Here is a 15815-nt window from a genome sequence, read left to right as displayed (position 1 = left end):
GTATCAAAGTGTTAATTGCTAAAAAATATCTAAAAGGTGATCTATTTACAAAAAAGCAATAAATACAAGCAAAGACAAAAAGGGGACAAAAACCACGACTATTTACAACAAGAACTGCAAGCAGTTTATAATCGTGCGGGTAATGCTTGACCTCCTGACCTCTTTCAGTGCTTTGGCTTAAAGGCACGGCACCGCACAGTAAAATATTTAGAAAAGCAGTCACTTGAGAAACACACAAGTCGTGTTTGCGTTAGTCACGTAGTGAACGTGACATGAATTTCCTTTACCACGTGATCTTTTTCTTTTTAAAACCACATGCCTAGCCGGAAAAATGCCTGCTTACGCATGCAAATATTTATTTTGTTCCGAATGTTCAATAAAATAACCCAAACCAGTTCATTTAAAAGAAAGCCAAATCACGCCAAAATAAAGAGTAGACTAAGGCCATCCCATTGTATTTCTCCGTTTAGCTGATGAGGTGTATCCCGTGCTTTGACACATTCTTGCTGAGCTTGCAACTTACATTTCGATAACGTTTCGATTCTCAAAATACCGTAAACTCAAAACAAAAATTGGGATATCCAGAAAATAAGTCGTTGTTTTGCAATATTTAACACGTTCTGGCTAAATTGTACGACTTATACTCGCTCCGAGCCAAACGCTTGAGTAACACAACAATAAGTATTTCACACAAACAGAGCGCAGAGTATTCAAACAGAAAATAGGTGAATGATTAGTAAATAAACCCCTTCAGGCGGCTGGTATATTGGAGGATAATGCCTGAGGCTGAAAGATTGTCGAAAAATGAACAGTTGGCCGAGAAGCGTAGCTTCGAGGGCAAATGTGAATTTTTGAGGACAATCTTTCAGCCAAGGGCATTATCCTCCAATATACCAGCAAGCCAGAAAGGGGTTTATTTATTTTATAACCCTCCGATCAATTTCTTCATCGCGCTTTATCACCAGTAAATTTATAGGAAAAAACCTACGTAATAAACCCGGCGTAACTGTGGTTGAAACAAATGTAAGTTGATTGGTTTACGTAGTTTTATAACTGTGAATTCATTAAAAGTTAGAATTAAATAAGGTGACTTAATTCGTTTGTTTTGTGCTTGCCTACAAAATTGGACGACGGATATCAAATTGGACGGGGTATATTCGCTGATACCCGTCGTCCGATTTTGTACCACGTGATGCGTTTTTTTCCAATGAGCGCGCGCGAAAATTAATCGGTGTGTTATAATTATTTATAGCTACAAGCGAGAGATCGCGTGACATGGGTCTGACGTAGTGGTAGTTTTAAATAGCTTGGACATGTCCAAGCGGTCTTTGTTTTCTCTATGTGATTATATTCAGCCCTCTCTTCTAGTAAAATATGGAATGAAACAAAATTATACATTTCAGAGAGCAGAGTGTTCATGTTAAACGCGAGTGATCGGCTGATCGCTACGGTTTTGAAATCTGTCATGACCTAATGGTTCTTTATTTAGCTTGCACCACTTGGACATGTCAAACTGCGTTGTTTTGCAGTATTCAGTACAGTCCGGGTACGTAATACGGCGTTTTGTTTTCACTCTGAGTCAAACGCTTCAATAAAACAGTTCTTCCTCATAAAATTTCTTTAAAGTGGAGTCTGGCTGAAAAAAGTGCACTGCAGTGACGCTTGCAGTTTCCGGCGAAGACAAAATTGCGTGAATGACGTAGTGTTTACTACGAAAATAGCTTTCACAATTTGAATATTTAGTACTCGCTCTGAGACAAACGTAAGAATCTCCAAAAAGATGTTTCAGATTGATTTTTTTTTTTCAAGATAAGACCAAGAAATGTTTCGAAAAGTATTTGAATTTCGAAAGTTTTGAAGCCGTAAAAATTGTGCGTGTCTGAGCCCACCCTGCGAGCAGAGCCTCTTTTTACTTCCCTGCGGTTGAGATTTGGGAAGTAGAAAGAGGCTCTGCAATAATCGTGTAATTTTTTTGAAGTCGCCGCAGCCCCAAAGTTTGGGCTGGTCAGCCCGGTTAAAACCGGTTTTTGCTGCGCGGGCATTAATTTTTTGGAAAAACTGATGGCCAAGACGGAGCCCACAGTACGCTCTCCAAAGCACGAGAGCTGACGATTGCTCTCGCCATCTGTAACCGTTTTTGCGCGCGTGCAGCTTGTGGATCATTTAAAGGATCTTTAAGATCTCGTTTTTATCGCAAACCAAGAATAAATTTCACGGTTAAAATCACAAATCTCTACCATAAAGTCACTAATACGACCTCAAGCGGTGCTTGACGTGTTTTTACGGAAGGAACTCAGACGCTTTTTGAAGAAAAGAAGTTGTAAAAAAAAAAAACGCTTTGTTCACACTGTCGTGTACGATCTGTCACGCCATTCCGCGCGCGCATGCTAAGATTAAGTAGTCTTCGCGCAAGCCAAATGCGCAAGCATCGCGTAAACCTCGCGCATGCTCAACAAAGATTTGACACGATTCTTGCAGAGCCCTTTCTTCTCAAGTATATCAGTGGAAAAGAAAGGGCTCTGCTCGCAGGGTGGTCTGAGCCGTGGAATTTATTAATTGGTATTGCGTTCACAATATTAAAATAGTTTGGACATGGCAAAGAAAGCAAGATTTTGCAATGCGAATCTCCAGTACTCGCTCCAAGTCAAGACTTAAATGCCGGACACAAAAATATATATATATATTTCGCGTTTAACAGAGCATAGAGTACTCGTAAAATTAGACCGGGGAATGATTTTGTAACACAGCTTCCAGGGAGTGAACATTAAAACTTGTACGATTTGAACGTAATATTTCGCAAGTAATGAAAACTTGCGTGACCGTGACCAAGAGATCGGCTGGGCCGCGAGGTTCTGGAACGATTTACCGACAAAAAAAAAAACGACAAAATCTGACACAGATTATGAATCGGGCCCAGGCCCCGCCCGATTAATTACTATTAAAAAGATTGTTTTTCAACCTGTTCGTTTTGCTGACGTCATGTGGAATCGTCTTCTATTTCTTAGGGAATTTGAGTCAATCACACTAGGAAGGCTCTGCCAGCAAAATAGAAACTAGGCTTTGTTTTAAGTAGTAGACTTAACGTTGAGGAATTCTTTTACGATTGCTAATACAAGCTCTTCATATACTCTTTTCCCACAACATTCCGATTGTCACTGGTCCCCACAGTAGCGTTGCGTGACGGGAATTCATATATTTACAAAGTTCGTAAAAAACTTTACTAGAACTAATAAACGAATTATTTTACAAAAAAACTTACCAGTGATAATTATATAAAATCAAATAAAACTTTAAAATATTAGTTTATTAATTGTTGCAAAAAGAAGTCTATAGAGAAGTCTACTTTTAGCAAGATTTCGCATTTACTAGTAAGTACCTAATTATTACTAGTAAACACGCCATCTTGTAAAAAAGAAATTTACTTTTTTTGCTTGATTTCGCATTTACCAGTAAGTACTTAATCATAGCTAGTAAACGCACTATCTTGCAAAAAAATCGACTATTTCGCAAGATTTTGCATTGTCTTCTCTGTGTGATTTTACGAAGGCATCTTCGTTCCGTGATTCCGCAGGCTAAATTTAGCTTTGCACCTTGAAGAATTTCCGAATTTTTCGCTCACTATGTCATAAACAAGTAATCACTTGTTTCTGTAACTCTCGTCATTCACAAGCCTTCCAATATAGTGTTGCAGTGTCTTCTGCGCGCCCATTTAAAAACGAGCATCGTAAATTAGTTTACTTTTCAGGGTAAAAATATTAATAGAAATCCGAAATTTAACAAACGAAACAAAACCAGACAAGAAACCCACTAATAAAATGCAGTGAATTTGGTTGGGTTTTTTTGTCTGCAGGCACGCCTAATTACAAAAACAATTCACGGGCGGGCACTATCGATCCGGGCATTTTTCTTAAGCGGGCACTATTTTAACAATAGACATGAATAGAGTGTTTCTGTCGAGGAACTATCGGCTGATAGTTGCCCCGCGGGAATTTGATGTTCTTAAAACAAATATTAGCCCGAGAAGCGAAGCTTCGAGGGCAAATATGCTAGTTTTAAGAACATCAAATTTCCAAGGGGCAACTATCAGACCGATAGTTCCAAGACAGAAACACTCTATTGTCTTTATTGTTCACCACTAAATTTTCTTTCGCGCGCACATACAAAAACAAGCATCGTGAATTATTTTTACTTTTGGGGATAAAAAACTCAATTGAAAGCCGAAATTTGACAAACGAAACAAAACCAGACGAGAAACCCACTAAATGCAGTGAATTCGGTTGGGTTTTTTTGTCTGCAGGCAGCTTGTTTACAAAAAAATGCACGGGTGTGCTTGGGAGGGCACTATGGGCTGATAGTGCGGCCATGCCCTCCGGCGCGCGGGCACTATCGCGTCACGTGTTCAATTTAAACCAATCAGAATCGGAGAAAATTTAGTGGTGAACTATAAGGGCTGATAGTGCCCTCCGGCGGACGAACACTATCGCGTCACGGGATCAATTTACACTAATCAGAATCGGAGAAAATTTAGAGGTGTTGCAGATAGGAATGGTCGGCATAGGATAATGCTGGAAGTGTCACAGCAAAATAAAATGCAGGGATTCCCTTGACGCTATGATGAATTGCACAGGAGGGATCTACTAGCTGAGCAGTACTGGTATTTTGCAAGGCCAGAGTAGTACTTGTCAAATTCTGCTCTCGTACTTTTTTTTAGTCTGGTACGGCTAGTATGGCTAGTCGAAATATTTCAATAATCAATAAAAGGCTGCCTACCTTCCTCCTTTCTATTTGATTTGTTTGTTCAATACTGCTTCCTGTCAACGATCGCTTAATCGGGATATTTTTTTAATGGTATCATTCGGAGTGTTTTTTATATGACTTGTTTTCGAGCAAACATAAACCATGCTAATAAAACTATCATATTGTGATTTATAGTGTCCATGATTGCCAGAAGTGAACCCAGGTACCAAAAGTAATGAAGAAATCAAATACCATCGATATCTGTTTATTAATCACATCAGAAATCGTTAACAAAACTATAAAAGCTATGTCCTCGGAGGGAATCTCTTCCTCGGGCACGGTGATGTTATGGGTTGCATCAAACCATCAAATGCTATGGTGTAACACTTGTTGTTGTCATATTAACGTAAGGTAGTGTCAGTATTTTTTCTGTAAGTATGCTCTTTTCTTCTGTGTGTTGCAATTAAAAAAAACCCTTGTTGCTGTAGGCCATCATGGTTCCCACGAACCACCCCTCCCAAGTTCCTTTATGATCCGGCAGCGTCAGCAGTTTCAACATGAACCCTTCTTTTGAGTCCCAAGGCTATGAGTCCCAAGGCTATGAGTCCCAAGGCTATGTTCGAAGAGGTCCAGGTTTCTGGAAAATTAATAATTCTCTTCTAAAAGACAACAACTTCATTGAACAACTTTCAGACAAAATTCCTCAATTCAAAGACAAGTATCGTTATCTTTCGGACAAAGGCCTTGCTTGGGACATGATAAAAATGGAAATAAGGGGTTTCTGCGTTCATTACTCTAAAAGAAAAAACAGAGAACGCAGCCACATTCAAAAGAGCTCTCAAGTCGTATCGAGCGTTTAATGAAAACCTTGGAAATCAACAGATAGAAAGAAAATATCACACAACTTTATCGGCTTCGATCAGAATTAAACAAAATTGCTGAGTATAGAACTAATGGTGCTATTATCAGAAGCAGAACCCGATGGCACGAGCATGGCGAAAAAAATACGAAATATTTCCTCAATTTAGAAAAAAGGCAACACTACAATTTCGTTATTGCAAAACTTAAAATACGTAATGATCAAGAAATAACAGAAGCCAATGAAATCTTAAAATGCCAAAAACATTCATAGTCTATAAGGATCTTTACACCGCCGTACCAACCGATAATTCGAATGATAAAACTTTCTTCGATGATCCAAATCTTATTCGTCTAAGTGACGCTGAACAAATCGATCTTGAGAAACCCCTCACGAAAGAAGAATGCTTTAATACTCTAAAAGAGTGCGAAAAGAACAAGTGCCCAGGAAGCGACGGCCTCTCGGAAGAATTTTATCTACACTTCTGGTCTCTATTAGGAGATTAAATGGTTGCACGTTTCGATTATGCTTTCACGCACGGAAAGCTAAATATAACCTAGAAACAAGGCATTATTAAAGTAGTGCCAAAGAAACGAAAAAACAGACTCTACTTAGAAAATTGGAGACCGATATACCTTCTCAATATAGCTTATAAAATAGCAGCCAAAGTCATAGCTAGTATATATATAGCAGATTATCTAAAGTTCTTCCAAAAATCATAAATGACGATCAAACCGGGTATATTTAAGGTCGATTTATCGGACAAAACATCAGACTCATACCGCCAAGTATAATGAAAGTAACATCCCTAGAAAACATTCCCGGCCTCGCTATTTTCATCGATTTCAAAAAAGCTTTTGACTCGCTCGATTGGAATTTCTTAAACAAAACCTTGCGGTCGTTTAACTTTAGACCTAACATTCAGAAGTGCCTACACCGACATCTCCAGTTGTGTCATCAATAACGGCTACGCATGGAATTTTTCCATTTTCAAAGAGGCGTAAAAGAGGGGTACCCGCTATCAGGTATCCTCTTCGTCCTCTGCGCTGAAATCTTAGCCAATGCTATCAGAAACAATCAATGCATCACAGGCATAAAAGTTTATGACAAGGAATTTAAAATTTTGCAATATGCTGATCACACGACTCTTTCTGACATAACCTCAGCTGAAAAACTGTTAGAGATACTGAACGCCTTTCAGTGTTCTTCAGGACTAGAAGTAAACAAAACTAAAACCGAAGGAATGTGGCTAGGACGCCCTCAGACATAACTCTGAAGCTCCTTTAAATATTGCTTGGTCTTCAAAACCGATAAATTCCCTTGCAATTGACTCAATATTCACGTTGCCCCCAAATAGAGAGCCTGCTCGCAGGCTAAAATTAGGTTCGATGAAAAGCATACTCAACATATGGCTTCCAAGAAACCTCACTTTGTACGGCCGAATAACTATCCTCAAAACCCTCGGACTATCCAAACTCATCTATAACACATAACTTTTCCGCCAAACTTCCCAGCCTTAGTAAAACAAACCATTTCTGATTTTGTTTGGAACAGTAAACCTGCTAAAATCAAGCACACGACAATGATAGGACCAAAGACAAAAGGTGGTTTAGGGACTTTGACACAATTAACAAGGCTTTGAAAGTCTCCTGGATACGAAGATTACATAAAAGCAAAAATAATGCATGCTGGAGTCACATACCGTTATCGTTTATAAAGCACTTAGAAGGACATTTTCTATTTGAATGTAACTATAACCTAAAAATCTCTTAAAATAGATATTCCTATCACCTTTTATAAGGACGTCCTTTACTTCTGGCAGACTATTAATCAACACACTCCAGATGACAAAGAACAAATACTTAATGAAATCATATGGAATAACTTTTTTATCAAAATCGAAGACTTCTCCGAAATATAGAAAATAGAAAATGGCACGAATCGGGGCTTGTCCTAATCAAAGATATTTTCTGTGGAAACAACTTCCTAGTAACGCACAGACCTGAAACACAAAAAAAAAAACATACAAGGTTAGTAACACACAAACCTAAAAGACAACAAAAACAGACAATTTTAATAACACACAAACCTGAAAGACAACAAAAAGAGACAAGGTCAGTATCACACAGACCTCAAAGATAACAAAAACAGACAAAGTTAGTAACACACAGAACTGAAACATAACGGGGGAAGGGGGAAGTGTGTGTTTCTGAATCAAGAACGCACCGAACGGAACCCGGAGTCGGTTCTGAAACACACGTGCCCCTCTCCCCCCAGTGTGTTTCAGTTCTGAAAAGGCAGGAAACACGAAACACGAAGCCACAGTGTCATTCAAAACTGACATGGCCTGGACCATGTCAAAAATGAACAACACTAAAGGCAACGTGAGACAGAAAAGACCGTCCCGAAACCCAATCAGAACTGTTATACAACGGATATAGAAAAAGATAGATAGAAGCACACAAAACCTGACAGATATAAAAAGAAACATGGAAGCGCGCCAACCTGAAAGATATAAAAAGAAAGACGGCAGCGCACCAACCTGAAAGATATAAAAAGAAGGACGGCAGCGCACCAACCTGAAAGATATAAAAAGAAAGACGGCAGCGCACTAACCTGAAAGATATAAAAAGATAGACGGCAGCGCACCAACCTGAAAGATATAAAAAGAAAGACAGCAGCGCACCAACCTGAAAGATATAAAAAGAAAGACAGCAGCGCACCAACCTGAAAGATATAAAAAGAAAGACTGCATCCACCAACCTGAAAGATATAAAAAGAAAGACGGCAGCGCACCAACCTAAAAGATATAAAAAGAAAGAATGCAGTGCACCAACCTGAAAGATATAAAAAGAAAGACGGCAGCGCACTAACCTGAAAGATATAAAAAGACAGACGGCAGCGCACCAACCTGAAAGATATAAAAAGAAAGACTGCAGTGCACCAACCTGAAAGATATAAAAAGAAAGACAGCAGCGCACCAACCTGAAAGATATAAAAAGAAACACAGCATTGCACCAACCTGAAAGATATAAAAAGAAAGACAGCAGCGCACCAACCTGAAAGATATAAAAAGAAAGACAGCACCGCACCAACCTGAAAGATATAAAAAGAAAGACAGCAGTGCACCAACCTGAAAGATATAAAAAGAAAGACAGCAACGTACCAACCTGAAAGATATAAAAAGAAAGACAGCACCGCACCAACCTGAAAGATATAAAAAGAAAGACGGCAGCGCACCAAACTGAAAGATATAAAAAGAAAGAATGCAGCGCACCAACCTGAAAGATATAAAAAGAGAGACGGCAGCGCACTAACCTGAAAGATATAAAAAGATAGACGGCAGCGCACCAACCTGAAAGATATAAAAAGAAAGACTGCAGTGCACCAACCTGAAAGATATAAAAAGAAAGACAGCAGCGCACCAACCTGAAAGATATAAAAAGAAAGACAGCAGCGCACCAACCTGAAAGATATAAAAAGAAACACAGCAGCGCACCAACCTGAAAGATATAAAAAGAAACACAGCAGCGCACCAACCTGAAAGATATAAAAAGAAAGACAGCAGCGCACCAACCTGAAAGATATAAAAAGAATGATAGCAGCGCACCAACCTGAATGATATAAAAAGAAAGACAGCAGCGCACCAACTTGAAAGATATAACCTAACAGATATAAAAAGAAAGATAGAAGCGCACCAGCCGGAGAAAAATAAAAAGATAAAATTGTACCAACGTGAAAAATATAAAAAGAGCCCTGCCCTTTTAGAACTGAAACACAACGAAGGGAGGGGGAGGTGTGTGTTTTCGAACCAAGACTGCACCGAACCTAACGCAGAGTCGGTTCTGAAACACACGTGCCCCCCTTCCCCTAGTGTGTTTCAGTTCTGAAAGGGCAGGTCAAGTTCAAACTGAAACAAGAACCCACAGTGTCATTCACAACTGACAAAAATGAAGAACACAAGAGGGAACGCGAGACAGAAAAGACGGCCCGAAACCCAATCAGAACTGAAACACAACAGGGGGAGGGGGAGGTTTTTGTATCAGAATCAAGACCGCACCGAACCAAACCCGGAGTCCATTTTGAAACACACGTGCCCCTCTCCCCCCAGTTTGTTTCAGTTCTGAAAGGGCAGGTCAAGTTCAAACTGAGACAAGAACCCACAGTGTCATTCACAACTGGACCATGTCAGAAATGAACAACACTAGAGGCAACGTGAGACAGAAAAGACAGGCCCAAAACCCAATCAGAACTGAAACACAACGGGGGGAGGGGGAGGTGTGTTTCAGAACGAAGACCGCACTGAACCGAATCGAATGAACAAGTTTTTGAGAACAGAGCTTAATTATCAGCAAAATGCTTAATATGGGCATTTTTTAGTGGTGCTTACTATCAAAAATTTACTGTACATAATATTTTAAACTTACCTGACTACTAATTGAGATGTTAGAAAAACAGATAGGAAAAGGAGAGGTCACCCTGAAACAAAAATAACAAAGTAATTACCTTTAACATTGCAAAGAAAAGTAACTCATAATAAAACAAACACACATTTCTGAAGTTATCAGTTTACCATCATTTAATTGACTTGTATAAGGTGGATAAAATTAAGTGAATTTTTTAAATTTGGGTTAATAACATGTAAAGTTAAATTCCTATAAGGTATTGGCCTATTAGAGCGGTTTTCACTTGAGTGTCGAAAGTAAATTGCGTTTGCTTCAATGGTTTTGCATTGCTACGCTTAGCGATTGGCTTAAAAATCTTGCGCCACTTTCTCAGCCAATCAGAACTAAAACCAAAACCAATCGTGACTCGCTCGCGCACGTTTTCCCGCGCTTCGTGCCGGCTACATGTATTTGCTTCGAGTTTTGATTGGTTCACTGGATTGTCCGTGTGTTTTGTCATTGGCCGAAGTAATTATATTGGATTTGGTTTTACGACACTCAATTGAAAACCGCTCTGCTCTGCTCTTTTGATTTTATTTTCTGTTTTTCTTAAATAAAATAGCTAAAGCTCAAAAATAGCTCAAAGTCTTGTTTGCTGTCGTTTTGCATAATCATGTGAGGCATAGGTAGAATTCCCGCTGGTATGAAAACAAATCAGGAATCTCTATTTTTCTTCTGATTTAAATAGCATTTTACGTTAATGAGCAGAATTATCTGCACGTGCTTTAACTCAACACGTGCGTTTTGAATTTTGGTACACTTCAAAGCCGTTCTCTTAGTCCAGTCAATATAAGCCATTTCGTTGTCTGACCCAAAACAAATTGCAACAAAAATAAAACATGCCTTATTCGACTTTGCATATATTGAGGAATAACATACTAAAAGTCACCGTGAATCGGAGTATTGGAACCTCGTCTTTTTTTGCGATATTTGAACTAGAATGAAAGATGAGAAATTTAATTTATGCATAACTAATGTGATTTTTAAGTGGGAGGCGCGGTGGCCTAATGGTTAGCGCGCCGGACTCCGGAGCGAGCGTTCCGGGTTCGAGCCCTGGCCAGGGTCACAGTGTTGTGTTCTTGGGCAAGACACTTAACTCTCATAGTGCCTCACTCCACCCAGGTGTATAAATGGGTACCGGCGAAATAATGCTGGGGGTTCCCTGCGATGGACTAGCATCCCATCCAGGGGGGAGTAGAAATACTCCTAGCTGCTTAATGCTAAGGAAATAGGGATAAGCTCCGGCAGTATGCGCCACTTTGGCTCGAAGCTGACCTTATTATTATTTTTTTTTATAATGTGATTTTTACAAGTAACATTGAAGGGTCCTTTTCGACAGAAATAATCAAGCTAGCAAAACCAAACAACGACAAGCCAACAAATCAGTTTACAATAAATGTAGCAGTAATTACTTATCCTATTTATTGCGTGAAATGACATTACTATTCTGCCCTTTTTGGTACCTTAGAGAACGTACTACCAGCGGCCGGATTCTGGCATAGATGCAAGTATAGTAACAACGTTCGCTAATCGGATATTTCATTAAAAAAGCTGAGTTTTGTTCAAAAATTAAAGATACTGAAAAATGATAAAGTATAATTATACCTTTTTGATGAAAGAATAAACGCTGGTCAAAAAAGTTACCGTCTGATAACTAGAATTGCGGCAAACAATTATGGCGGGAGTCTTGGATGAAACCCTTAACATCATCTGTCAGAAAACGTAATGCGTGAATTTGCTCCCCTAAAACCCTTTCTGCTTATTGGAAGGTGCCTATAATTCCAAGAATCAACACTGATTGATCTTTGCAAAAGCGTTTGGTTGGTTAACATGGCATTTTGAAATTTCCCTGGAAATTTCTGTTCATTTGACCTTTAAAGTTAAAATTGATAGTACTAATGGTGATCTTTATTTTTCTTAAAATCTAAGTAGCATAATTTCGGTGACAGAGAGCATAATTTTCAGAAAGTAGAAAAATTTTGGCATAATTTCTAAAAAATATGAGCACTGCTAAAAGCATAATATGCTTTCTTTTTCGGGCACAATCTACCAAAGCCTAAATTTAACTCACTGGCGCGCCAAGCTACCATGCCCTTTCCGAATTGTTAAAACGCGGTATCACCCACCGTATAGATCATCATCAATATTATTATCATCTTTATCACTATTATTTTAGTTTAGCGGAAGCATTAAGACTAGTACTTGCATTAAAATTTGAACTGTTTTAGAAAACAAAAAAATGGGCACAACTTTTTGAAAATGCTTTTACAAAATGCTCACTTCCAGCAGCAGCTTAGTTTTTATTAGACTGCGAGCAGCCTCTTTTTTTGCTTAAATTCGTAGGACGAACGCTAAAGTAGCGAGCGAAACCGAGCGCGAAGTTTGCTGCTTAAAATCTGTGGGAAGAATTCGAAAATAGCGAGCGACATTGAGCGCGAAGCATTTTCCTTTAAATTCGTGGGACGAACGCGTAGCGAGCAACGTCGAGCGCGAAGTTCGCTGCGAAAGGACCGCGGTTAAACGAGGAAAGAGTGAGCAAGAACAGCATCACAAACTGTTGAAACCAACATTTTTCTTGTAAATTTGCTTTGTGAAAAGACAATTAAGGTGACTCGATCGAAATAAATGACGTGCTGTATGCCTGTCAAAAATGTCTAATAACTTCACCATTTCTGACTCGATTTCCTTCAAACTTTCGCATTTTACTCGAAATTTATCGAAGAATAATACGCACGTCAATATGGCGATGTAATTATCGTGAGTTTTGCGCGATGTTAACTTTATTGAACAAACCTATTTGGATAAAACTGCTATTTACAGAAAACTGAGCGCTAAGATTTCGTTTAAACTACTGCAATTAGCTAATTATAACATCTTATTATGACTCTCCAAGTTTCCGAGAAATCGTCGGATCAGAAACCTCGTTACAATTTGATCATCAAAAAGTTAATCTCGAGCAAACTTCGAGGCTGGGAATGCTCCAGCGCTTCCACATTTCGCCCAAAAGTACCATAACCGAAGGCAAAGAAAGTTCAATTCATCAGTTTTGTTAGCTCCAAATCACATTCACCTATTTGCAGCGATGAAAAAGTTTGAGCAAATACTATTAACTCACCATTTGCGCCAAAATGTAGGAAGGTCGCCAAATTAACGTTTTTCTAAATTACATGAAAACTAACCGTACGAATTGCTTAAAACAACCGGACCATTAAATTGAACATCTTACACAAACTTTGCGCTGCTTTACTTTTCTGGAGCTGCCTTGATTTGGATGAAATAATGTTTTAAAGAGAAGCACTACTCCAACCCTATTGTGAACACGGCCATGTTGTTGTTTAGATTCTGCAGCTAACGCTATGCAAATTTCCTTGGAATTTATAAGAATTTGAAAAATTTGCACATGGATAAGGGGGGTGCATTGACAGTGTTCAGTTGCTTCATGTTCTGATGTCAGAGGTGTCCTTAATTTATGCCACATGAAATTTGAAAAGGGTTGGTACTAAAATTGAAATTAACACATTGTAGTCTGTTTATTGTTATTCAAATAACCGCTGTCTTATGGGGTAAAATGCACCCCCCTTATCCATGTGTGAATTATTTAAATTCCCATCAAATTCAAGGCAATTTGCATAGCGTCAGCTGTAGAATTCAAACGACAACATGGCCGTGCTCAAAAGAGAGTTGGTGTAGTGCTTCACTTTAAAAAATTAATTCGTCCATATAAAGGCAGCTCCAGAAACGTAAAGTAGCGCAAAGTTTGTGTAAGATGTTCAATTTAATGGTCCGGTTGTTTTAAGCAATTCGTACGGTTAGTTTTCATGTAATTTAGAAAAACGTTAATTTGGCGACCTTCCTACATTTTGGCGCAAATGGTGAGTTTATAGTATTTGCTCAAACTTTTTCATCGCTGCAAATAGCTGAATGTGATTTGGAGCTAACAAACCTGATGAATTGAACTTTCTTGTCTTCGGTTATGGTACTTTTGAGCGAAATGTGGAAGCGCTGGAGCATTCCCAGCCTCGAAGTTTGCTCGAGATTAACTTTTTGATGATCAAATTGTAACGAGGTTTCTGTTCCGACGATTTCTCGGAAACTTGGAGAGTCATAATAAGATGTTATAATTAGCTAATTGCAGTAGTTTAAACGAAGTCCTAGCGCTCAGTTTTCTGTAAATAGCAGTTTTATCCAAATAGGTTTGTTCAATAAAGTTAACATCGCGCAAAACTCACGATAATTACATCGCCATATTGACGTGCGTATTATTCTTCGATAAATTTCGAGTAAAATGCGAAAGTTTGAAGGAAATCGAGTCAGAAATGGTGAAGTTATTAGACATTTTTGACAGGCATACAGCACGTCATTTATTTCGATCGAGTCACCTTAACACCAAAAATAGAAGCATAATGAATATGAGGCAAAAATATTCTACTGAATGAGAAGCATAAAGAAACTGCACGCCTACTGTACAGAGTCGAGCGTAAAAAACGGTCAGAAAATCATGCCACGAGGCAGCAATTGAGTTTTCTTTATCACGACTTGGAACCTCAGCTTACTACTGTATACAAATTCGTATTTATCTGGCGGTTTACCGTCCATAAAATAAGTTCGGTTTCAGTCTTGAGGTGCAAGTGCGACCCTCTATAATAGACCCTCTATATCTGCCAGCACCAAAAGTACGGAAGATGTGACGTTTGTGAGCGAGAATAAATGACTTACCTTGTAGAATTACGTTCCTCTTAATTTGTTTTTCAATCGTCAAGCCATGATAAACTTTTTAGATGGTTCTTGCTTCTTAACGCGAGGGAAGACCCGATAACCGCTTGCTCGTATTCGTTGCTTTTGTCGTGTGTTCCACTGAACTTTCAGCTATTTTCACGCAGCAAGCCAACTCATTCCTGAACTTGAGAAAATGAACAGTTCGTAGTCTAAACTTTCTCGAAACGTGGCAACTAGTGAACAAGGGCGCTCTGAAGTGAACCGACAAACTTAACCGGCCGCGTAAAAAAATCATTACCATACACTGCAAACGCCTGAAAATTCCACCATGCATCAACTGCAGAACAATACAAGCAATCAATATTATTCTGTCGGGCCTGTAAGATTGCAGAAAATTTAAATTCATACCTTGGGCGCTTTCCTAAATGAGCAATACAATAGCGTAGCCTGCACGCGCGTTATTAATATTTGTATTTTTTTTTTTTGCTGCCGCCTACAAAACAACAAGAAAAACAACCTGAGTTTATAGCCACGAGGCCTTATTTTTTATTTGGAGTTTCAAAAACGCTATTTAACACATGTAGCTGCTTTCAGCAGCCCAAATCGTTAAATTTTCTGCTGAAAGAACTTGGGCTGAGTGTAAAATGGTATTTTTTTCCAAAATTTCCGGTAAAGTGGACAACCTCGCAAGGTAGACCCATAGTTTTGAAAACAATTTTCCGGAAATTTCAGTTCCAGTCGATTTTGCTCCTTAATTTCTCACTTGCTGCTGTCGCCAGTGAGAAATTAATTGTCCCAAAACCCCACCAAATCTTACAATAACACACTATCAACATAAGGTAAGAGATCTTTATTTATCTGGCTTACAGTTTATTGTAATTTAAGAACAAAAGAGCTCAAATTCAGCGATTTAGGGCCTGATTACATGAGCCGGGCTGGCTCGGTTTGCCGAGATCTCAGCACGTCTGTTAAACGCAACAAAAATCAACTTCGCAGCCCGGTTAGCCGAAATCCCGGTATCGCGATGCCGGGATCTCGGCTACCCGGGCTGAAAATTT

This window comes from Oculina patagonica, chromosome 3, assembly GCF_052425735.1.
Source record: "Oculina patagonica isolate OP01 chromosome 3, crgOcupat, whole genome shotgun sequence".
Lineage (NCBI taxonomy): Eukaryota > Metazoa > Cnidaria > Anthozoa > Scleractinia > Oculinidae > Oculina > Oculina patagonica.
Note: the sequence above shows the minus strand (reverse complement) of the source record.